The sequence below is a fragment of the Mugil cephalus genome, chromosome 19 (genome assembly GCF_022458985.1).
Source record: "Mugil cephalus isolate CIBA_MC_2020 chromosome 19, CIBA_Mcephalus_1.1, whole genome shotgun sequence".
Classification (NCBI taxonomy): Eukaryota; Metazoa; Chordata; class Actinopteri; order Mugiliformes; family Mugilidae; genus Mugil; species Mugil cephalus.
This window is the reverse complement of record NC_061788.1, coordinates 14,317,802-14,344,532: the sequence shown is the minus strand read 5'-3', so window position 1 is coordinate 14,344,532 and position 26,731 is coordinate 14,317,802. Positions and strand designations below refer to the sequence as shown.

The 26,731-nt window shown below is 40.4% G+C and overlaps 1 long non-coding RNA gene across 1 annotated transcript in view; it reads left to right on the top strand.

The window, feature by feature from the left end:
• The window catches only part of LOC124996843, a 31,926-nt gene extending 17,494 nt beyond the window's left edge, over positions 1 to 14,432 (top strand). Inside the window, exon 4 of the long non-coding RNA XR_007110894.1 lies at positions 13,212 to 14,432. This is a non-coding gene — a long non-coding RNA (uncharacterized LOC124996843). The remainder of the gene's footprint in view (positions 1 to 13,211) is intronic.
• Positions 14,433 to 26,731: the final 12,299 nt, after the last annotated feature.

The following is a 26,731-nucleotide window of genomic DNA, read 5'->3' as shown; positions in this document are numbered from 1 at the left end:
AGCAGAGCGGGAGAAGCCTTTGGCAGCGCCAGGATCCGTTCGTGCTGAATGCGCTGCTCGGCATCGCTTCAATTTGCAGGGTCTTTGTTGTCTTGTTGTCATAAGCTGTTTCATATGTTACAGGAAGCCTGCGCACAGGTTGGCAACCACGGCTCAGGATGTTTGTTTGCAAACAAAGAAAGAAAAAATACGAGTGTAGTCTTTTAAATCTTTTAGTTTGGCTTCTGACAGCACGCAGTACGGTGAAATAGCAAAACAAAACAAAAAAAACACTGAAACACCGATACAGTCAGTCCAATTATGGAGTCATTTTTTTCTTCAGCCTTTACAAAAGTTGCAATATTAAATATCGATAAGGAAGACAAATTATACTTTAAGGAGTTTGTATTATTTCTTACTTCATACAGTGTTAGTTCGCCTGTGTTTACTTGCAGTACTCTCACCGGACTTGAATCCGAAAAAGAATTCCAGCTGTCATCAGTCAATGTGCTCCATGGTGGTTGTGGGTTAGATCCAGAAGTATTGATGTCCTTGCTCCAAGAGGGGATGTTGAGTGGCTTTTAAATGTTAAAAGGCAGTGAAAGTCAAGCACGCTCGTCTTGTTTATCAAACGAGCCGCGCTCTTTTCCCCGAGTCGAGACCTCCGTGAGTGTCTAGCCTCTTAAACCCAAACTATAGTCTTTGCAGCACCTGCGTCATCTTTCATTATTTCAGCCGTGTGTTTTGTGTTGAAATGCATAAGCCTTTTGTTTCCCTCCCGTTGCGGCAGCTTTCCAAATGTCTCCAGCTACTAAGGCTCTTTGCTTGGCTTGTCAGCCCTTCAGCTACCCGCAGTGATCTGCTTCGTTTTCGGCTGCTGTCAATATCAACTGATTCTCTGCTGAGCAAAAGTCAAGAGTGCAGGGTTATAAGGCTGGAATCACCTACTTAATTGTGCATTTCGCCTTTGAAGAAAACATGTCTGGTAGTCGAAACTGAGACTTAAAAAAAATATGTCTGCAACTTATAATTGCAGTTTTGCTTGTTCAACTTTTGTATTATTGAAGTCACTGCTGTAAGATAAAACCTATAATCTCCAAGAGAGAAGACTGCCAGACCACCTAAATAAATGCATGTGAAAGTTAAATTTAAAAAAAAAAAAAAAAACTTTACTGATTGTAAAGGATGTGTCCGTATAAACAGAAACACAGTAAAATCATGGGTTGGCTTAAACGCTATCGCTGATAGCTCTTATGAAATTTAACATACATTATTGTTATGTCTTGTAATGGTTATTACATGGTTGTGACATTAGGTGGCACTACAGAAAAGAGTGTTAGTTGATGGGGTTAAAAAAAGGAGGTGAGACCACCCATGTCCATATTTGGAGTATCTGCATGTGGGCTCATCCAATATGGAGACTGCAGGCTCCGCCCACTTTGGGATTCATTGTCAAGGTTTAGAATCCAATGGATGACGTCACAATGGGTTTGTCCATAGTATATGTGTGTTCAGTTAGCTGTTTACTACTTCTCCTCCGTGACTCGGTATTCATTACCATTTTACATTACAATTACACCCTCTGACAACATCTTCAGTAGTCATCTGGAGCAGGGAGAAGTGACAGAATCCGACTGGATAGTTTTCTTACTCTTAAAATTCACAAATCAGTGAAGATCAGTCGTGATGGACTCTAAATAACAAAATACAAGGAACAAATGTCGACAAACACAAAAGAAAGCAGAAATAGACCTAAAAATCAACGGAATAAAAAACCACAGGTGATTTTAACCGCTCTGTTCTTTCCTTCGGGCATTGCGATTCAAGACGAGATTGTACATAAACAACAACAACCTTGAATTAAATGTATTTAGTATGCAACAGCATCACAGCATCTCAGGACCTGCACTGAATCGGTATGCGGTGTGGGACCTGAACCCAGCTTACATGTGCAATAAACGACACCGACCTTTAAAGGGAGTTTTTGTGTCTAAGGTGTCGAGACTGGACATTCAAATAAGTGTGGCTAAACTTCAAAAGTGTGACCAGTTCAAGAGTAGCCGACAACATATTGCAAGTGTGGTCAAAAAAATGAAGCTTTAGGAAAGGCTGTTGGACTTGTTTCCTTGAAGATGTTTCACCTCTCATCGAAGTGCCTTCTTCAGCTCTGGAGAATAGCTCCCTTTTTATCAACATGGCAAAAATCCATCCCATCCCCTTGTCAACATTCTATCATCCACTGTGCCGTGTATTGATTCATCCACGGTGCTCTCTGTGGTGCTGAAGTAGCGGATGGATTTGTAACTGCGCTTTTTTTTTCTCCCCCTCTCAGCCTCTCAGTCCTTTCTGCCAGCTTTATTGTTGATCTCTAGTATTTTCTAAACTATCTACGACATATTTACAGCTCTCCATCATATTGCAGCCCGTACTCCATGCCATATGGAGCAGCATTGCCTTCATGTTCATAGAGATAAAAAGCAATGTAAAGCTGCAGAAAAGCAAGGCGATGATAGATACACACTGCTCACAGCAGCATCCCTGTAATATTTTCAGTCATTTCCACTCTGCTGAAAATACACCCCAGATTAATCCTTCTGAGTTTTTTTAAGGGGAGACACAATTGCAGATACAGTTCAGAGATGCACTGACACCACTTTCACTTTGCATCAGACGAACTTTCTGACACTAAGTACCAATATAAGTTCTTAATAATAACCATGACAATGGTTAATAATAACATTTATGACATGGAAGATCATTTTTAAGAGTGACTACAGTAAAGTGTAAAGTTGGCTGTCAAATCTCAAAGAAATAATTGGCACGTAAAAGTCACATACTAAAAACATTTACGCTGGTTTGCCAGTAAGTTGCCTTGATATATAATTGTAGTTGGGAAAGGAAGAATGTAACTGGGTTTACATGTCACAGTTATGGTTAAGGCATCCTAAACCTATGTAATTTTTTAGGTTTAAATTTGTATTTGTGAGTTGGTGGGTGGTATCCTACAGTATGCGCAGGAGAGGTGCTTTCATTTTGGACATAACCAATGATCTACTTTCTATAACTGTACATTGTGAATCATTTTAACATTTGGGTCCATTGAAAGAAAGAGAGAGAAAAAATATTATTAGTTAAAATTTAGATTTTAAGATGATATGCGCTGGAATTCCCATTACGATTGTATAGCTTGGCCTGTGTGTTTACAAAAAGCTCCAGGCGTTTCCTTCAATCCAAAGCAATGAAAATGTACTTCTAAAACTGCCACCTGCAAACAGCTGAAGCTGATGGAAATATATTTTGGTCACATTATAATAGGGCTGTCTTCATATTTGGCATGTATCCATAATTGCAGTGAACAGAAAACCTTTCACATTGCAGTTTTACATGCGGACAGTTAGCCAGTGGGACATAAAGTGAAGGGCTTGTGGTAGCTCTATCAAACGTATGTGGCGGTGATGACCAGGTGGGAAACTGGCAAGGGATTACAGCACTAGCAACAGGTTAGTCACAGTGACTTTGTAGAGGGTGTTGGGATCTGTTTGTGACAGATCTAAATTGGACTTCCTAACACACTTGTAGTGGGGACAGATATTGGCTAAAGCATGAAATAATGCTTTACGGTGCCCTAAAACAGTATGGCTGCTATCAGGGAGGCTACTATTTGTCACAGCTTTCAACAGTAACACAAGAAATATTGGACGCTGTATTGGATTCACCAGCACTACCCAATGATGTCACATTGCAGCAAAAGCTGAATTTCATTCATTTGTCAACACAACCTGTAGCTGGATGCTCAAAAAATATATATATATTTTATTTTTTATGTAGGCCTCATGTCTGTCTGAATGCAGCATTAAGGCCATTTATGTAAGTTACTTCATTCAGACCTCCAAACATTTTTCACTCCAGCATGGGCTGGTTGAAGTGCTTTTAGTGTACCATCCAGGTCTGACTGCTTTTAGTATGAGATACATAGTTTCTTCTTTATCTGATAGGACGTTGTTGCAAATAGTCAATGCTCCTTCCGCAAGCTTTAAAGTGCTTGAGGAGTGAGGTAAAACTGAACATTAAAAAAGTAAACAAAGTTGGAAAAAGGGAAGATACTGGAAGATGTGCCTGGATAGAAGGTAATAAGAATGCTGTTCAAATTGTTGAGTGCAACAAATTAATTTTCTACCGATTGGTGAGTAATAGCTAACTTTCCAGAAGCTAGTCTGAAACCACTTGATTCCTATGAAACTTAGTCTTGTTTTCTGACTCGGCAAAACAGTTCTGCATTTATATTTCCTATTCCTACCACAGTGCAAAGAATACTGTTTTATTCATGGCCATCCATAAAAATGGTCTCTGTTGGTTTGGACAGAGGGCCCTTTACGGCCAAGCCACCAAATTGCAACAGTAACAACAGTTAATGAAGATCAAAGATGGTAGCATGCAGGGAAACAGAGCACTTGTTTTCGGACTAGGTTCAAGTTGACACAGGTTAGCCAGCATAGCCTAATTATGACCATCATAGACTCCAGTTGCTTACAAGAAGACCTGGGTATGGGGGAAGATAGCTGAACTGAAAACAAAGCTGAAAACCAACAATGGCCAAAAAAAAAAATTAAAAAAATCTGCGGAGATCATATTCAAATACAGGGAGATAATTAGCTTAGGCTAATTTTTAAATTACCTTTGGCTGGCATATGACAATCGGGCCTACCATCAAGCAAACGGTATTCTTTCCGCCACCATTTCCTCGCTTCAGAGGACCGATCTTGGAATGTGTAACTCGTGGTGGTATTGTGCCAGGAGAGAATCTGGCACAGGTTTCCTGCTTAATTTCGAATAGAAGGACATGAAGCAACAGTTAATTCCCATGGCAGGTCCTAATTGTGAAAACCAAGCAAATGAATTCGGTAACATTAAGGTTACTTCTAATCATGTTACCCCTAGTTCTACTGCAAAGGCTCATTATGAAAAAAATAACTATACTGGGGAACACGTGAAGAAATGTAACTAAAATGTGTCAGAATATATATCAATGCCAAAATAATAATAATAATATTAGAATAAGCTCAAATTAATAAAATGGTGTAAGGCTACCAGATTACGCCTTTCCCTAAAGTGGAGGCAGTCACAGCTTTATAATAGTTGTTTTGACTTTGGACTTCAGTGTGGTGAGTATTTCTGAGTGAAGTTTAGGGCTTTGAAAGGCTCAGACTTACCTGAAGAACTTTAACCATTGAGCCAGAATACGATAAACATGGTCTCTTTTCTTTGTTTTATACAGACTTTTCTGTCTGCTGCATTTCAAAGTAGTTCATGGCCTTGGTGTTGAGAGAGTAGTGCAGAGATCTGAAAACGTCCCATCCAGATTTAGGGAAAGCATACATAACTCACAGTTTGGACTGAAGGACTGACATTTCTGAACAGAAATATGAGCAGATTCTAGTAGATGATAGATTTAGTTTATTGGCAAGTTCATTCAGGGTGTCAATAAGATTTAGCGCAGCTTTTTAAAACCTCATGCGATGACTGAAAAATTGGTTTTCAGATTTTTTAGTTTTTTTTTTTTTTTTTTTAGTTTTGAGATGGTTAAGTTGCATGAAGTTATTTTTTAGTATCCTGATGGTTGCTTAAAAGTTCTTGAGTGGGCCCCATGCCTCAGGTTAGACTTAAAGATAAAGCTTGGTGTCATCAGTATAAATGTGAACGGAAACGTTCCCTCCTCAGTGTCTGAGGAAAATACCTAGGGGGTCACATGATGGGGCTTTCATAATTATAAAGGTCCCTTTTAGAGACGGAATTATAAGTGTCAAACATCCCTCAAACCAAGGTCCAGATCACACAGACAAACCTTTGTCCAACAAAAATAAGTGGTCTAGGAGTGATTGTATAATGTGTGTTTTTGTCCTTGATGTCAGTAAATGCACCATGCCAGAGATGGAAGTTATGGTAGAGTTGAGTTTGACGATCGAGAGCTGCATAGTTAGACTGACGGTGTTATTGGTGTTAACATGAGCTACAGCCGAGTAACCCAAGTTGAAGCTTCAGTTACCTTGCAGAAAAGCCTCCGTAGCTTCCTTGTGTGAGACACGAGATTTCATTGTTGCAAAGCACCACCTCTTACCTTGTTTTTTTGAGTGGACTAGTCAACGTTGGCTCAACTTTCAACACTTTCACTAGATACTTACATGTTGGGAGGGGACTGGTTGTCCCTGTCTTCTTAAGTCAAAGCTCGATGAATGGTGCTGTAACAACCCAGTCAGAGGCTCCAATGACGGATAAGTATCTGGTCATTAATAGACACCTCAACTCCCCACCAATCCTTTAGAGCTTGACAAGTCAGGTTCCCTTTCTGTAACATTTTTAGACGTACTATGACCTGGATGACTGAGAGCCCTCAGAGACACAGGAACAGCAATGCAATCTAAGAATCAAGGCACTGAGACAGTATTTTAATATTATTATGCTGGCAGCAAAATTAAAATATTCATTCACTGTTCTTTATTCTTTCAACCGGTGACAATGCACCAGCATCAGATGCATGCAGTCCACAAACAAATCACCAGTCCACATAAGGCCAAATGCCTGATTGTAATGTGAAACCACCTAAATGGATAAAACTGTACAATAAACCACTGAAGCTTCACTGCTTCCAAAGACAGTTGACAATTGTAACCCTTTTTTGTCAAAATGTATTCTCATCACTCTCTTGCTAGTCTGTACAGTTTATACTGATATAATAGTATATAATTTATACTTACTGAAAGTAAGGTATTCCCTATGAGTTATGGCTGAGACAGTAAGACATTTTAGAGCAGTGGCCTCATACTCCCTCTTTTCTAATTACCGATGAAACTGGTCTTATTTTGCTTTTTCGTGGAAAACATCTTTCTTGTGTTTTGCATGTTGCCTGGGTAGGGTTTGGTAAAGAGCATGCTTCTTTGAAGCCAAAAGCTCTGAGCTACAGCAGGGGCCATACACCAATTAAATATTGATTATAATATTATCAAGATTTGGCATTTTACACAGCCAATTAAAAAATAGTTGGAGACCGTTGAAAGAGCAGTGGAAAAATAACACTCAAAGAGGGAGAGATTGTTGTGGTGATAGTTATATCGACCTAATGACAAGCATGGGATCAATATTAGAACATAATAAGGACAAAAATGTGGGGGAAACTTATAACATTATTTAAGTGTATCAGTGGGTGTCCCAACACAATGCTTTAATTCAACTTTTAATTAAAATGCCACAAGAATCAGACTTCATGACCCTGATATGAAAAGGATTTATCTTTCATTCTAACTGGTTGACCATCTCCACATTTTCTCCTGTTATCTGTAAAGCCTGGAACAGAAAAAAAGATGAAAAGCAGAGAGGGAGGGATTGTGCTTAATCTCTGAGGAGTATGAAGGGAAGACGGAACAGAAATAGGATGCAGATGAGACAGGGAGTGTGACTGGAGGAGAATGCGCGGACCTCAAAATGACATACTACCTCTTGTCTGACACCAATGTCAAGCTGTCTCACATTGTGTTAAAATATATACAGAGAGAGAGCTATACTGTCTATATGCAGCTATTTTTGTTATTGCGCTGAAGCCTTGAAAATAGTACTGTGTTATTCAAAGTGGAGGAAGAAAATACAAATTCAAAGTAAAGAAAAAGAAGTCCCTGCATGCTAATTTAATATTTGCCAGTGCCAGCATGTGCACATACGCATTTGTTCCACGGACACAATGTCAATCTAGAGTTCCCAAGGACTTCAGTGCTGTGGGTCATTTATCATTCGGGTTGTTATCGTTCATTTTCTATCATTCCAATCTCACTCTCTTGCATTCTTCTTCAGTCGTCACAAGATACTATCTTGGATCTCTTAATCAGGTTAACAGTCAAAGCTGTTTATGCCCCTGGGAGGACAGAGTCTGTGTCGACTGCCGGGGCACATTGTTCCACCAGTGAAGAAGAGGAGATGAAAAGATTAGAGGCTGCACTCAGAACGGCACAGAGACCCCCGAACAGATCGATGTAGGGAAGAGGGGGAGACTTAGAGGTGTGGGTGAGAAAATGTGTTTGTGGTAACTGGGATCTCGCAGAGCCTTAAAATGGCCAGAGCAGGAGGTATGTGATTTAAGAAATGCTGTTTTTACATCTGCTGTTTGTTCTGTTATGGAACAGAACAAGATGACTTGTGGCCTTGTTCCCAACTGAAAGTGTAATAACTTAATATGTTTCCTGGGGAGCACTTTTGAAGCTCAGTGTGGTGTCTCCGGATGGCGCCACCTTGGCAGTGTCTCCTGACTAATCCAAAAATAGGCCAAGAGATGGAGTGTTAGTTGCACTGAGGCAGGCAGCTTTTGAAGCCACCTTCTCTTGATGATGAACAACTTCGAATCTTAAAACAATTTAAAAGGATGAATTATACACACACACACACACACATATATATGAATTGTCAAGGAATAACAGGATAAACAACTTTATTTCCGCTCTAAACTGTTTGACATGGGGCGTGTTATGGGGATTCATTTGCTTTTGGAGCTTCATATGTCGGTTTGAAGTTACTACAGTTTTTGGCAGTGCTGTGTTGGCACCTGTTCTAACCAGAAACTGTATAAATATGGATGATGGAACAGCTCAAGTGAAGTCAAAGCACGTAGAGCTCCCCCTGGTGACTGGATGCAGTATAGAGGCTACACATGTGGTGCTGCCGAAAGCGAAGTCTCCATGGTTACAGTGACAGTTGAGCATTAATAGACCTCATTAGTGTTAACCAATCGGCTTTAATAGCGTCTAAATTGTAATATTAATTGTTGTGCATTTGACTGTACCAACAGATTTGAAAAGCAGATAAATTTTTACAAGTACCTCCTACTGCCAGAGAAAAGAGAAGTAACTGGATCGCTGCATTAGAAGAGACAGCTGGAATCTAGGCACGGAAACCTGGTGTTGTGGTTCACATTTTGTGTCATGTAATATTTATTTATGCAGTATTTTTTGTGATGAAGTCATACCTTAAGTAACTTCTTAAGTTACATTCTAGAGGGCAGTCAGACAATAACATTAGTTCTAAGTAAAATGTAAAGTAAAGTAAAGTAAAGTAAAAGGGCGTGGCCTGAGGTAAGCTCCACCCGCTCCATGTTAGTGATGTTAGTGTTGGGCCAAAAACACGAAAATACATGTCAAATGTTTTTTTCAAGGATGGTTTCAGTCATTTTAGGTAGTTAATATAACACTGATGCATTTTTCTGATGAGTTTTGCTTTAGCTAGCTATGTGAACAAGTAAACGTGATGTGACGATGACTACCAGTTGCCATACCAACTGCTCCGTGAGTTGTTACCGTCTGGCCGTGAGAGATGAAAAAGTTTCCTTGTCACTGGCAGTATTAAAGAAATGAAAACATGTGTGAGTGGTTTCTCAGCCGCTTTCTTTTTTCTTTTTTTTGTGATAATAACATTTTGCCAATTAGGTGGATCGACCAGCGTTTGGGTCCTCTTTGTTACCTCTCTGAATACCCCTTTGAGCTGTAAAGGCTTGAATGCAAATTATTGATATATTTTTGTGTTTTTTTTTTCTTTTGCCGAGTGGATTGTTGTTGTTTATTTAGCAGTGTAACCAGTGCAACCCAAATTGTTTGTGATAGTCCGTAGAAATACTTGAAGAGGAAAACATTTGTCTTCTCATCCTCAAAGGAAATTGCACATGACATACAATTTGCCATTATGGGTGAATGAGTGTTGCATTCAGCATGCAGGATCTTTTTTATTTATTTATTTATTTCAGCTGTGCAGAGTCTGCATTAGATTTCTACACTGGATGGCAAAGAAGGCACTTGTCATGCCTGATTATAATCACACAACTGCAAAGTGGCTAGAAAGACATGTGAAGCATTTGTGTTAATAATGACAAGAAAACACATTCTGGTGAACTGGGAGCGGCAGCATCGTGGTAGACATAATATAGGCATAGACAGTCTGATGCGGATTTTAGATTCAGTGTCTAAAGGACTAAAAAACAGACTGAAAGTTAGAAGGACCGAACGAGCGGGTGCTAATAGATACAAACCGAAGCACAGGCTTGTCCAAGTTGAAAATTACTTGAGTGAGAGAAAGAAAGTGCTTTTCCCAACGGGGTCTCAGCTCCTGCATCTCACCGTCGATGCTTAATAACAGTTTGGCACAATGTGATCTGATGAAAACGTCACGCAGTCAAGTCGTCTCAACTAACACAAGGCGTATTTGAGCTCCGTTTGGTGTCACCTTCTGTGCCACGTGAATCTGAAAAACGAGATTATAAAAGGATATGAATATTTTTGCAACTTCTGGCGCCAGACTATAAAACTTTTTCATGAGCTCGAACTGGGGTCTTTAATAGTTTGAACATATAAAGTTACAGATAATTATCTTCGTCTATTACCTTAACAGATAATTGAATAAAATGAATCAATGAATCATCTGGTAACTGCTCCTGTAAATAGAAACCAGGACACAATGAATTTATACACTGATCAGGCATAACATTATGACCACCTGTATTGTGTAGGTCTCCCTAGACTCATTAGAGAATGGACATGGGTCTTCTGCGGGTTCCCAACACAATGTTTTTAGTGGGGACCTTTGTGTCCTGTGGGTTGAGAGGAGGGGCCTCTATAGATCATCCCACAGATACTTGTTTTTCATGTTTTTTTAATTGTTCCTAAACCATTTGTGTTTGTCTGTGTCAAGCTTGCGTCCTGCTGGGGATGGCTGCTGTCACCAAATGATGTTATTGCTATGGGGTGGGGGTTCCTGGTCTAATCTAGACAGGGTGGGTGGTGCACCTCCAATCTTGGTGACGTCTATTACAAGTGTCAGCTTACTCCAAGAAAGCATTAAAACCTTCGCAATATGTTACACAATGTGACCAACCGACGACCACTTCCTGCCAGAATAGAAACAGGTCGAGGCAACTGCGAAAAGACTTTATGTATCTATAGCGTAGCCATCACCGTCTACGCAGTTATTTGCCGTTACAACCTTGGTATCCTCCTTAGAGGTACGAGGCAGTTACTCGTATTCCAATTTAATCGTATTCCAGTACAGCAGATTTCAATTTGTATAAATGCACTTGAGTATGAAGAGAAGTTTAATGAAGGCTAGAATGTACCTCCGCTGGTGTGGCTGCATAATGGCAATCTGTGTGTGTTTAATACCAGATATCATGAGAATAAAGGGGGTAGGGGGTGGACAGAGAAGTAAATTAAATTCAGATGCCCTGAGTTGAATTTCATTCTGTAATTCAGACTTTCCATTTGTTTTGATAACGGGTTTGTGGTGTTCATTTAAGCTACGTAATAGTGTTTTCTGATATTGTTGACGCTGGTCTGATGATCAGAGATGCTGGTCCGCGTTAGCATGGTATTGGGAATAACTGCTCTTTGATCACGCAGCAGTAAATCTTTAAGGAGCGTTACACTACAATATCGTGGCCCGAAGCCTCCACTGAATATATTCATAAGAGGCCCTGCTTGATTTGTTGAAAAGTAAACAACAATTTAAATAGCTGCTTTGGTTTGGTTTTCCTTTAATCCCCTGGGAAAAAAGAGTCGGCGGAGATGAAATTGAAGCCAGAAAAAGAGCTCACCCATTATATACGTGTGCGTGCGTGTATTTATTAATCATGAACCCAACTCGGCGCTTTTTGAGTTCACTTACATCTAAAGTGCATTTTGAGGGCGGACGGTGGGCGGGGATGAACGGGCAAGAGAGAAAAAAACAAAGAGAATAAATATGAAGAAAGAAACGGGAGGGAAACGTAGCGAGCGAGAACACAGGACAGAAAAAAAAAGAAAAGGAGCCGAGAGAAGCGTTCAATAAAGCAAATATGTATGAGCCTTGATTATACTGCGTTTCCAATTTGCAAAACAACTGAATAATTAATAATAGTGTAAATGTAAAGGGGCTTTCTCCTCTAACTGTTCCACTCTATAGAGTTACAGAGCAAATGAAAGTCTAGCAGCTTTGTAAGACCTTTTAGAAAATGTGATAAAGTTGATGAGTGGCTATTATCAGATCAGTCTGACAAAGAATAATGATTTCATTCAGTTTTCTTGGTGAAGCTGGCAAGGCCAGAAGACTGATCATAAAAATCTCATTCTCCAACTCAAAGAGCGGCGGGTGCGCCGTTTGAGTTTGAGTGTGTCATACGTGTCTAGCAGTCCGTGTCTCGCTTGTAGAACTGGCCCATTTTCTGTTGATTATGTGCCTTCGTTCGCAGCGTGACTGAGTGACAGGACTCGCTGCGAGTCGACGACACCGTGTGAGAGAAATGACTCGTAATAGACTATTACTGCACGAGAACTCCTGCCTCTGGATTTTCACCGCCGCTGCAGGAGAACCCAAAATAGAGATGAAAACGGGCAGAGGGACTGACTGATTGAGTGGCGCGAAGAGTTAAAGATGCCAGAGGGAAATCAAAGGTGATGAAAAAGCCTTTGGAGATGTAAGAAGGTTTTTGAGCTCGGGAGGGATAATTTCACCTTTTATCAAGGTAGACCACAAAGGAAATGAAGCTTCGGTGGGAAAATGTCACGTTTGTATGATATGTGTTTTAGAGGCCCGATCTGTGATCCGGTTGTACTGTTGGACAAAGCATTGCTCAGCCACATCAGGAGCGTAAAGGCTACATTTACTGAAGTGATTTGGAGGTATTTGTCCTTGAGTATTTCCATTTTATTCTATGACATCCGTCCACTGAGCTATAATATTGGATTTCCTTTACCTGCTTTTAAAATAAAGACTAGTAAAACAAGAACAGATGTCTTACCACCCCCACCGAACTGAGATCCACACTCACACGTCTCATACTTTGGTTTTGATAAATGTTAATATGGTTCAATAATCAAAGATGATGCTGATAAAAGATCTAAAAAACGATGCTTATCCGCTTTTCTCATCTTTCAATCATCTCAGATGTATTTTCTGCCTTGTGTATAAAACTGTACATAAGATTCTACTCCACTTCCACCTGCTAATATGCTGCTGATGCTTCAGTATTAATCTAATGGTGCTATTATACGTTAATGTCATGAAACCTTTGAATACATTTATAAACATGGTAAAGAGACCAACGCTGATAAAAGCGTTTGTATTAACGCATTATGTGACTACTTGTGTTAACTATGATTTTACGGTGCAAAGATCTATTATCAGATGTTTGTTGTGGGATATTTCATATTTTTTTTTTCCCCTTCGTGTTGCAGCTTCCTGCCACATACTGTAAATACCTGCGCGGCCACATCTGGATCAAAAGGTCAGGATGTTGATGGTGGGCGGAAGCAACTGGCCGGAAACTTATGAGACTTGATATGAATATCCACAGGCTCCGCTGACCTTTCCCTTTTGTTTATATGAGATCATTGCAGTTCCTTGGAGCCTTCAGCCTTTGTACTTAAAAAGTTTTCAGAGGGTCAGTGACAACACACAAACTAAGGATGTGCTCATCGATGCCTTGTGTAGTTGTTTATTTTAGGTTTGTCATAAACCAAAACCACTTATTTATAGGGACAAAAGTTCTTGTTCCTCTTGTCCGTCTCCAAAAATTTAAAAAGAAGAAGCCTCGAATGTACCGAAATTAAACAAATCTGCTATATGGAGATATTTTACTGTGGAAAGATATCACTAGACATCACTAATATCAACTAGCTAAACTATTGTACTGTGTATAACGCCATTGTTATACTCACACTTCACTCTGGTTGAGAGCACCGGTCATATTAAAGCTAAAGCACCAGGCTGCTTGAGGAGAATCAAAGACCGGGCAACAAATATGGACGCAATCAAGCTAGCCACCTCAAATTGGTTGGCAATTTTCCACAGAATGCCACACCAATAAGCTTTAACATGGCACCAGAGCAGCTGGTGGTCCAAAGAGGTGGAACTATTAGCTTCTCAAACACAGCAGAAAAGTGGAATAAGTCCGGACCGCAACAGTCCAACAGCAGATGAACGGAAGTGAAAGATAAGAGCACAGTTTGGGTTTGAGTTCAACACTCGCAGATGGAGCTATTTTGTGAATAGAAGAAGGCTGTGACTTCTTTTTTCCTTCTTTTTCTCACCTGCCATGCTCAGGTATTTTCTAGTTGTCTGTTTTTTCCATGTAGACATAAAAAGGCCTGTATGCATTATATATCTACTGCCTACTGTCTTCAAGAGGTTAGGATAATATAGATAGACTTCCAGTATCAATCATATAGTCTACAGTATATACAGTGTTTTATCATATTTCGTCCAACTCTTTCTTTCTGTTTACGTCTCCTTAAGACGGAGAATTGAGAACTGGAAGTAAAAGCAACTGGACTTCTTGCCGAAAAGACACGCTTTCCACTTCACAGCCAGGATAATTTAACAAGGATATACTTCAGTCATAGAGATCTCTGATCAGTCACTGTAAAAGGGAGTCTTGTTGGGCCAAAAAGATTGCGTGCGCGGCATGTTTCCGAAACTATGTTTTTACTAAATGAGGTTGTAACTTTGCTCAAACAGTAAATGTCTCTGAGCAGTCAGACGCTGTTTTTATGCACCTTTTAATTAAATCTATTTGCTGACCAAGCTTACTGAACCAGCAGCGCTCTCCTCAGCTCTTCTGGGATCATCTAAATGAGCAGCTGCCTGGTTATCAAAATTTATGATTGGCAGTTTACCTGTTGCTGCTGAGGTTCCCGTTATGCCAGGTGAGACAAAATTACATGTTTGACACTTGTTACTGGAGGGCACGAGGGTATGTGGGTTGCTACGGTGACAACTCGTACGACCCCAGAGACAGAACTGCTCTGCCACACTAGTCCTCGCCAAAATGTGTAACAATCTGAGCAAAACTGGCTACCATTATTAGAATTTCACAGAGATTGAGCTGAGTACAATGGTAAAATCCTGCTTTTTTAAAAATGGGTAGGCTACTGGGCATCACGTCACATTTGTTCCAAAGCAGGGGTCTTTAACATTTTTCAGGCTAAGGACTCCAAATTGATGGAGAAATTAAGTACCCCCTACCTACTGTATGTGTGTTATATTAAACTCGCCCTAGTGCTATTTATAAATATACATTATTATTATCATTTTACATTCATTGTTAAGCTATCCCTTATACCTTTACTAAAATATGTTGGATTCATGTTAATGTGTATTTAAAGAAATTTAAATTTGTGTGTGGGGAAGGGGTTAAAAAATACATAAAAAAATGTCTAATCAACCAAAGATTTTGCGACTGCCCCTGCAGTACCTCAGCAGAGCCCCTAGGGGTCGTGGAAAGCTTAGACAACTGTGAAGAAAGCTATGTAATGAGACAAGAATGGTTTAATATCGTAAAAGGGCGTATGCAGAGAGAGGAAAGTTTTCGTGACCAACAGTCGATCTTTTTTGTGTTCTTCCCCCCGACTTTCCTCAACTACCAAGGCCAAAATGTTAAAAAATAAATAAATAAATAAATAAACACAATTTGATTTTCCACTGGTTTTGATGTTTATTCAGAAAGTGATAAATCATGAATGACAAAGACAACTGTTGTACCTGCAGGACAAATAAGCAGCGTCTCTTGAAATGAAAGGACACTTTGATGAAATATACTGCATATCATTTCCTTTTAGGTGTCTCTTATTTTGCTCATTGCTCACAAAATTGAGCATTAAGTCATTCAACCTGAGGGGGTTCACAATCACATTTCCCTTTTCATTATCCATCTCATATCAGCTTTAATGGAGGAATCGGTAGTCCTTGGCTTGATTTAAATTTTTGAATTACACATGGGTTATAATTCATTCAACCTTAGTCATCACAGGCTGAGTAGACTGGGAAGGAGATATGCTGATCCTGAACAGACTGGCCATATTTACCTTGAAAGTAATATTCTCACCATAGTTTGCATGTAGAATCGAGCTCACTAACTTGACCTTAATGGAGTTTCAGATTTTTAACCTTTCGTGTTGTCGTTCTGTGACATGTGAAGAGCAGCTTTGAAACCCACTGTGGTGGCCATATGGTCACCTGGAGGCTGGAGCCCATCCCAGCTGTCATTGGGCAGGAAGCAGGATACATCCTGGACACGTCACCAGTCTTCTTATCAGAATTTGACTCTGGTGATTCAGCACTGGGATTTATCGTTATCGGGCGTGTTTTAACCGATACAGAAATATAGTCCTACAACCCATTTACAGCTCGACAGTGCTCAGATCTCATGTATGAGTACATCATTGTTACTCTTCTATCCTTCCTTTGCACAAATACCATCCAAATTAGGTGAACGGCCTGGTAGATCTGCCGGGGGAGCAACACCAGACCACAACAATGGATTGTTGAACAATGGAAGTCCAGGCTGGCTTCCAGGAAAGAAATTAGCTCAGAGACCATGTCTGTTTTATGTACCATGTTGTAAACATGTATATTCCTGTAGTCAATTTTGACATTTTAACATGGAGGTATATGTGGAATAACTCTCTTTTGAAACAAACCCTAAGAATCCATTTGAGGAATGGTATTTTTTGTTTTATCTGGTGGTTGCTGCTAGATTTGAGATGTGCATGGGTGTCAAGTCTTCTGCTTCAAACTTACCAACCATCCCCAAACAGACTTACCAGCCACGTACAGTGCAGTCTTAAGATCCACATTCCTTCAGGAAACTAAGGCCAGCTAAATGGCCTTCATCTTAACAGTTACTTTCACACTAGGCCTGACACAAAAGTAAATGTCAATCATGGAAATAAACATACTTGATGGTGGGGCAAAATGAAAAGTATTAAAATACCTAAAAACTCTAGAATTAGAAGGGCAATGGGACTACCAAACTATCAACTTTACTATTAGAGGAGTAGTGTAAAGATAATGTCTTTCTGGCTACAGTACTCCACTATAGTTAAACATAGAAAGACCCTTCTCCCCTCTTCCAGCCTTATTATTGTCATCTCTTAGTTCTGTATTTCCTGGATCATTAGACAATCCAATGGTCCCTCAAGCACATAAGATACAATCACAGGTCCGAAGATTTTATGAATGGCATTCTATATCTCTCCTTAGTCCTCTAATAGAAAATCATTCCTTTGTACGCTCATTTAACAGTCTACTGAAGACTGGTATAGGAAAGGAATTCATAGTTTTATGGACATATTCGTTGATGAGGCTGGACTTTTTTTTATGCACCTGCAGGTTCAGAAGTTAAGCAAGACACTTAACCTCAACCTCCCCAAACATATATGCGTGGAAACTATAGGACACTTACATCTGCTTGGTGGGATGATCTAGGGAAGGAGACTGCACAAGAGCAGTGGCGGACAAAAAAAAGATTTGAAAATTCTGTGCAAGACATCGCCTTTTACAATTCAAAGGACTACAACGTACAGAAGAGTAGAAAAGAGAGGAGGTCGATATTTTTATTTTTTTTAAATCATGCACTTTTCTTTTTTTTTTCATCACGGATAGGGACGTCCTTGGAGCTAGCCTTGGTGTTTCCGTCCTTCCCTCAGCTGACAAGGCCACAGTGTGTGACAGTGTCTAGGCCACTGTTGACACGCAACAGTCCAATATAATATATATCAGCAATATGAAAAGACAATTTTAAATTCTTAATATTAATTATTAATTAAGCCCCAATACTCTTCCGTGGGTATGACTTTTTCCCCAAAGCGCATGATGGAAAAAAACTACCTCCTCTAATTTTTTCTTCTCATGGGTGGCCCTCTTCTGGACACATCGTCTGCAATGGTGCAAACAGAAGTTCAGCAAATTACCTCCAAGACCCTTGCTGTGATCCGTGCATGCTTAGGCTAGGGTCGTTAGGACATACTATGAAGCTCAGGGGAAAGTTGAACCAGGAAGATCTGTTGCCATCCGGTGAATGTCGGCTCTCGCTCTATTTCCTACTCTGTCTTCCATTTTTCCATGCTGTCAAAATCAGTCAATTACTCTGATGATTGCAGGGTGCCCATTGTGCAACCCTCCTCCTCCTCCTCCTCCTCCTCCTCCCTATCTCCACCTCTACATCTTCTTCAGAGGTCTCCTTCAGCTACCTATCAGTTTTTTTTCCTCCACCGTCATCAGCGTCCAGACTCCAGGGGATCCTGTCCTGACTCAGTCCTATGACACCATCGTAGTCTAACCACCAAACTATTACCTTGCGCATACATGTTTCCTCATTAAATTGCTCATTCTTCACCTACTTGATCTCCTTATTGTTCTTATTAAACTCGCGCTGCCAGAGGATATCAGATTAGTGGAGGATTATCTTTCTGACTTTGCCAAAGCATTTAGCGCAGACCCATTGATTTAAATCCTTCAGTCGCGTTTCTGGGATTCACTGATACTACGAACCAGCGCTGAACAGAATGTGGTATATTTGTCAGAGGATTGATATTACTCATCTGGAAATGGAAGACTCTACCAGTACACTCTGGAAAAAAATATTGAATGTGGCAACCTTTTATTGATCACTTCTCTCAGACGAATGGCTTGGACCAAATTCTAAGAACACAAGTTTACAGAGAAACAGAGTCGTAGCCTCCTGCAGTTATGACTTGCCGTGGTTCTGTTTGGTTGTATGTTAAATTAATAAATGCAAATTTCAAACGGCATACAAGCAATGCGGTCTGAGTGTTTTTAAATACGTTCTGCATGGAGCAGCTTTTAAAAGGCGCTTTCACACCCTACACTAGACCCCCAACCGGCAAAGTAAATCAACAACACGGCGTAATGTCAGAAATGTTTGGAATATCCCATTTCTGCGATGATTACAGCGAGATGCTGTCTGACACATGAATATTTCAGCTGTCCTGAAAAAGTTTCGGTTCTCTTAGGTGTTACTTGAGATGGATGCGTGCGCGAGTTGAGAAACTGGCTCGGAAGAGGTTGCATCAACATAACAGATGCGCCAGTCTACCGTATACGCGCGTCTAATAAAAATGTAAATGTGAGGCAGGGGGAAAGACTGACAAAGTTACATCAACATTACATATCAAGCCAAGGATGCAGTGATGGGGCGATGCTCAAAAAATAAATTGCCTGATTCTGCAACATATCAGACACATTCAATGCAGTTCACAGCAAAGGCTCATCTTCACATGGAGGAGATATTGGATATGAAATGGCTGACATCCACTGCTCATCTCACAGCCTCATGATGTCAGTTCCAGACTATAACTTGTAAACTCTTTTGTAACAAAGTCCATCATGTCTTGTAATCTTTGTTCCTGAATTATAACAGGGACAAAGTGTGTGCTTGCATGTGTGTGTGACAGAGGAGGAGAGTCGACAATTTGGGAGTGCTTACGGCACCGCCGAGTTATAACCGATGTTAATTTTGATGAATTATGTGCGCCGGGTCTTTAAGTGAGCCCAAATCCTGACTCCCATGCTAACCAGCTGTCTAAATTTGCCCATAATTTACTTAGCCAGACAGGAGCAAAGGCTCCGGGAGTCGCGCTAGAGGAGGGGCTGTGGAAATCATCAAGGACACCTCCAGAGGAAGAGGGAGGAGGATGCGAAGAAGATGAAAGAGGAAAAAGGAAAAGGCAGCCGTGGAGCAGGAAGGAGTTGTCGGTTTTACAAGTGCACAGAACAAGGTCTGCGGGAGCAAATAAACATTTTCAGATGTGCAATAAGACTGAAAGACCTGTAAGACAACCCCATGACAGTCGTGGAAAATGTCAGCGAGTGAAGCTATGTGAAAAATATTATTCCTCAGCCAAAACTAACGCTAAGCTCCTCGGCACATCCGGAAAGATCAATAACCATGGTAATTTGCCTGAAGCAAAGAAAAAAAAAAAAACAGTCTATTTACAGATTGCTAAGGAAGATTGAAGAAGTTGCTCATCCTCGGCGTCAATATTCAAGAACGCCGACCCACGTGAGGTGCTGGCTTCAAGCTGCCATCAAGACTAGTAAGCAGCAGGAAGCATGGTGATAAAGAGGCAGGGAGGGAGGAGATGTTTGGGGATCTTTGAACTTTATTTTTGGGGTGAGATCATTTTCCAGTGAAATCTCAGATGTCACAGGTATGTACAAAGGCAGAGCACAGAGTGAAGTTTGTTTAGAAAAATGATTTTACTTCCCTCTGAAAGTCTAAGCCTAATAATATTACTACTACTACTGCCTTCCTCACACACTGCCACTGGTACCACTACCCAAGTTATAATAATTCTAGCATTAATTCAAATAATTAGAATGACAACAACTTAATGTAAACATGTATGTGAATATTAGGTATACTTTATTAGGTACACCTTGCTATTAAAAGGTTGGACCCCTTTTGCCTTCAGAACTGCCTTCATTCTTCATGGCTTACATTCAACAAGGTGTTGGAAACATTCCTCAAAACGTTTGGTCCATATTAACACGATAGCATCACACAGTTTCTGCAGATTTGTCAGCTGCACATCTATGATGTGAATCTCCTCTTCCACCACATCCCAAAGGTGCTCTATTAGATTGAGATCTGGTGACTGTGGAGGCCATTGGAGTACACTGAACTCATTGTCATGTTCAAGAAAGCAGTTTGAGATGATATGAGCTTTGTGACATGGCAGAAGTAGCCGTGAGAAGATGGCTACATTGTGTCATAAAGGGATGGACATGGTCAGCAACAGTGTTCAGGTAGGCTGTGGCATTTAAACCATGCTCAGTTTGTGAGCCCAAAGTGTGCCAATAGAATATCCCCCACACCATTACACCACCACCAGCAGCAGCCTGAACCGTTGATACAAGGCAGGATGGATCCATGCCTTCATGTTGTTTACGCCAAATTCTGACCTTGACATCCAAATGTCGCAACTGAAATCGAGACTTGTTCGACCAGACAGCGTTTTTCCAATCTTCTATTGTCCAGTGTTGGTGAGCCTGTATGAACTGTCTCAGTCTCAATTTCCTGTTCTTAACTGACAGGAGTGGCATCTAGTCTGGTCATCTGCTGCTGTAGCCCATCTTCTTCAAGGTTGGACATGTTGTGCGTTCAGAGATGGTGTTCTGCATTCCTTGGTTTTAACCAGTGGTTATTTGAGTTACCGTTGCCTTTCTATAATCTTGGACCAGTCTGTCCATTCTCCTCTGACCTCTCACATCAACAAGTCATTTTTGTCCACATAACTGCTGCTCACTGGATATTTTCTCTTTTTCAGACCATTCTCTGTGAACCCTAGAGATAGTTGTGCGTGAAAATCTCAGTAAATCAGCAGTTTCTGAAATACTCAGACCAGCCCATCTGGCACCAACAACCATACCACATTCAAAGTCACTTAAATCCCCTTTTTTCCCCATTCTGATGCTCGGTTTAAACATTGGTCACCTCTACATGCCTAAATGCATTGAATTACAGCCATGTCATTGGCTGATTAGATGTTTATGTTAACAAGCAATTGAACAGATGTACCTAATAAAGTGACAAGTGAATGTATGTTTCAAGTGCATCTAGCTGCTGGTCATTATGCCAGACCAGACCCTATGCCAGGGTTCTGTATTCGGTTCCCCCTCCCGTCCAGTTGCAACACTTTATTCCGTCTGGTGATTATGTGATGGAGCCTTTGAGATTTCTTAGGTATTTCTTGTTCTTGTCTGCTACTTCACTTTTATTTTTTACCCTTGTTTTATTCTTTGTCCACAATTTGTTTGTGCGAGTGCTAGTCAACCTTTACCAACCTCTGCGTTCAGTCCTGCCTTCTCCAGTCTACAGTACAAAGGCAAGCTGCCTCGGGATTCCAACCATCTTCAGCCATTTTTCACCTATTATGTTTGTTCAGTTTTCTTTTTTATTAAACTGTTCAACTGTATGGCGTTGTGTCAGTGTCTGCATTTGGCTCCAGTTTAGAGGAAACCTAACATCCTTGACCTTAAGGTACTGCTTTTTTTGTGCATTTTATTCTTTACAAATTACACACTTAAGCTTTGCTACAAACAAGCAATTGGCCATTTTGACTTTTAAATATTACAGTGCTGCATTCAATTTTGTCTTTTAGAGTGATCTGGACAAAGACCAGCGGTGGAGTTCGTATAATTTATTTATTAATATTTATTCATAAGTAAAAGTTCTAACTGTAAAAATATTCTGTTGCAAGTCGAGCCTGTAGCATCATTTTTATTCAGTTGATCTTACTGAAAATGTGTGTATCCATTTGAGCTATTTCAGTTCTGAAAATAACATTTTTTATATATTTTCCTTTATTTATTGTTAGTATTGACTATTTCCTTTGTTATGAACCGATCAGGTAATATTGTGTACGTCTCTCAAAACAGCTGCGACTCATCAGAGAATGGACATGGGTCTTCTGCGGGTGTCCTGTGGTGTCTGGTAACAGGATGTTGTTAGTGAGAGCCTTTGGGTCCTTTGGGTCGAGGGGAGGGGTCTCCATCGCACAGTTACTTGATCAGTTTGGGATCTAGTTAATATGGAGGCCAGGTCACCTTGTATTGTTTTTAGGCATCGTTGCTATGGGGTGGTGGTGTCTGGTCTGGTCTAGGTGGGTGGTATATGTCTAAGTAACATCCACATGAATGCCAGGTCCAGAAGTTGCCCAGCAGAACATTGTATTGTGATTATATGGTCAATTTACTTCTCCTGTCAGTAGTTTTAATCTTGTGGCTGATCGGTGTATGCTGACTGCTTTAGAATGAAATAACTCAATTAAGATTTTCAGTTATTCTTTCAGCAGTCAGTCAGAGCGGTGCCCATCATGCACAAACAAACCACAAAAAAAGTGACCAACCACACAAAAGCCCTGCTGACATCACGGGGATTGTTGCCTAAAATACAGACCCAGAGTCAGATACAATTTTCTTTGTGTGACAAATAAAAAAAACAGAAACCAGCAGTGGGATACAAGAAACAGATGCATGAGCATGAAAACCATCTCCTCAAAATTACCATTACATTCCAGCTGATTCTAAAAGATATCAAATTCCTTTTAAGTGCTGCACTAAATTTTCACTTTTCTGAGGCAATCATATGGATATTGTCCATAAATTTCTTGGAGAATGGAAAAAATGGGAAAGAACTTCACTTCAGTCCATGTTGAACTGCCATGATTTAGCGTGTGACAGATTAGACTCTGTGCATTCTCCCTGAACTGTGAGCGGCAAATTGGCTCATTGGCTCGGAGAATGACTCCACTCCACCTTCCGCTGAGCTCACCGGCTCAGCCAAGACACCTGGGAACAGTGTCAACACACACTCCGGGGTACGTCTCCTTAGAGAGAGGCGGTCGGCTACTGAAACTAAACCAAAAAAACAAAGAAATTAATAAATTAATTCCAATAATTCCAAAAAAATGAAAAAAGGCCCGTATCCACGAGGGGAAAGCTTAGAATTGACCCCCGAGAGAAAAGGAGATCAGAATTTGGCAGGCTACTGTCTCCTGGCCTGAAACGCATATTATCCTTTCCCTTTCTCCCACCCACTCAGTTTTCCAATATGTCACTGATGGTGATGTTGCCAACCGTGAATGATAAACATGCAGCAAAGTGAGCTTTCGGTCTGCGGTATCGACAGCAAGAGCTGTGATATTTAAAGTTTTCTCTCTAAATGTCAGCTTTTTTTTAATACCTTTTTTTTCACTTTAATCCACAATACTTAAAAACCTTTTAGTTATTTCCTTTTGCTGTATTGCAATGATTGACTCCATGACTAATGAGAAGTGTGGCCAGAGTCCGGCGTTTCATTTCTATATTTTATTGTTGCTTTTGGTGTAATAGCATGACTTCATTAAAGCCATTTAAATAAATAAATAAATAATTAAAGATACTGCAGCTCCCTCAGATTTTTCCTCAATTTCCTTTATTCTAACTAAATGAATCAGTTGAATGAATAAAAATGTGGAACGACCTAAATCTTTAACTCTCGAAAGCCGAGCAATTAAATGAGGCGGAAAGGTTTCTTTCACTTACAATACTGAACATAATTAATTGGCAAACCGTCGGAAAGCATAATGGTTTGTGAGTAAATATAAATAAGCAGTTAAAATTAGAAAGGAATCACTGTTTTCTACAACCAGCTTTATGGCAGGCGTTCAACATCTGCGTACACAAAGCTTTCCAGACGCGGCTACGCCTAATGGAAAATGAAAATTCGATTAATATTTCTGTTTACACGCTCTGGGAATTTTTCCAAGGATTCATTTGAATGCACCAAAACAGCCTCCTACTTCTTTTATTACGTCGGGACTAGGGTCAGCACTATTAAACCTTTTCACACCAAAAAAAAAAGAGATATGCACAAATAATTGTAAAAGGTTGTTGTTGCGTGTATCTCCTTCTGAACAGAATTCGAATAATTCTCACAAATTATTGGCTGTTTGGTTTGTGGGCAATGACAGAGCTGGGTATAAACAGGTTGTGCAAACTGCAGTAAACTGGGTCAGAAAAAGCTTTTCCGAAGAATGCTATTAAAACGAATATCAGCGTATCCGGATGTACAGGTGGACGTACATTCAGAAAAGGGGCTAATTTAGAATGTCCAAACACCATTCATACGTTAGTAGAATACGATGCAGGCCTGTCAACAAAAACATAAAAAATCTCTCCCAGTTCTCAAATTGTAGGACACAAACCTACACTTATGCATTTAATGCCTTTTCACCTATAAATAATGACATGCAGGCTTGTCAGGGTGTTAATTGTCACTGCAAGATTGCAAAGAGACATAAATTCAATTCTCACCTCACTGAAAGCATCTCACTTTAAAAAAAAATTTAAGAGTTTACCAGCTGTTTTCAGATTCCTTGTTTGTGCATTGGGAAGAATTAATTAACAATTTCCGGTGCACAGTGAGTTATGTTGAAAGGGCTGCAACATGTCCCATATATTTCATTTTCTCTGCTCTGGAAAGCTATGGGATCCTTGTGTCGACGCGTTCGCGCAATTTAATTGAAAATGAGTGTGAGCGGCGTAAGGAGTGCGACTGTTAAGGAGTTGTCGCAACATGCTGCTTTAAAATTCAGCGCAGCGCACGCCAAATTAATTCAGCTATTTGAAGAACCGAATGAGGGCAAACACGATCCAAACATTCCATTAATGTCCGGAGTGAGGTTTCAAAATGGACCTGCGTATAATCCAAGAGTCCCCGAGTCATGACAGCGTGGAGTGGAGGGGGCGACAGGAGTGAGGAGTCGCACTATTTCTGAGAAATGGAAAGTAGCCCTGAGAATGAGGAGTGCATGCATCATCTCAAACACCACAGTATATAATTTTGGCTAAAAAAAAAACGTCATCGTCTATTTCACGGCCAGAGTTGGAGTATAGCATCATGTGTTATCACACTCTGGGAGAGGCAGGAGATTTGATGAAAAGCACAATTCAAGTGAAGGCAAAAACAGTTGTGACTCATCATAGAATGGACACAGGCCTTCTGAGGATGTCCCTGTCAACAGAACGTTGTTAGTGAAGGGCCTCTGGGTCCTATGGGTTGAGGGGAGGGGCCTCTGTGGGTCAGGTTCATTCCAGTGCATCCCTCAGAAACTTGATCATTTTGGGATCTAGTGAATTTAGAGACCAGGTCAACACCTTGTGCTGTTCTTCGTGTTTTTTAGTTGTTCCTAAACTTTTTTTTTTTTTTGCGTGTGTCAGGCTGCATCCTGCTTGGGATGGCTCCTGCTATCAAGGAGTGTCATTTGTATGGGGTGGGGGTGTCTGGTCTAGTCTAGGCCACGTCAACATCCACGTGTACGAAAGCGATCCGGTTTTCCTTGGCGTCGTGTCTTGTATTTCTCTGTAAATGTCGATCCACTGCGAAACTAGTCGTAGAAAGGCTGGAGTACATATCCCAGGCGCTGCGTGGCGTTGTTTCTGCTAGAGACCTCAGCCAAAAAAGAAGAAGAAGTGACATAGCATGCAATACAATCCGGATTATAATCCAATTATAATCTAATCAAAAGTTGTCATTTACTTGGCCTGTCAGAGGTTTTAATGGTTGTGGCTGAACCATACACCGAGTATGTTTTCAAGCACAGAGCAGTGGTACCGGACAAGAGGCTCAGGGCAGAGGAGGGATATTAAAATTTTACTCAATGTGTACACGCTCCCTAGCCCTGGATGACTCAACTACATTTTTCGTTGTCGAAAGTCAAAAACATTTAAAATGCATACTATTTATTAATCGTTATTATTAGGACTGCACGATTCTGACACTTTTTAGCTTAGAACTGAGATCACGATTCTTTGGCACGATTTTTTATTTATTTTTTTTTTACAAAATGTTTATTGCACTGATGAACTTTAACAAAACAAAACAGACAAAATAAAACATTCAAATGTTTCATTCAAGTAGAGTCTGGGTCTGTGGGTGACTCTCGCCACTACCACCTGGGGTTTCTTCGCCATTCATTTAACTCTCTTTACCGCTGACTTCTCTCTGCTTCTGTCCCTCGCTGTTTCCACACACTCAACTGCAGGTGGGCTTTCTCCACTGACGGAATCACATGTTGTAAAAACGCTTCACCATAGGTCGAGGGAGGAGTCAGCGGCAGTGCTGCCTTTAGGGGCACTTGAAATAATCCGTGAAGAAATGGGAGCATTTGTTTGTGATGCCACTCGTGAAATAAAATACTTAAGAATCGTTGTGTTTCGAAATGAGATCATGTGTATGTGTGAATCGAGATCTTTTAACGATTTTTCCTGCAGTCCTAGTTATTATTATTATCATTATTATTATTATTGTTAATATTCAATAAAATAATATAATCATTTTTGGCCATTTTATGGGGGTCCCACTAAACAAACAACTCCGCTGTCAGCTTGAAGAAGTGATGTAGTGTCTCCT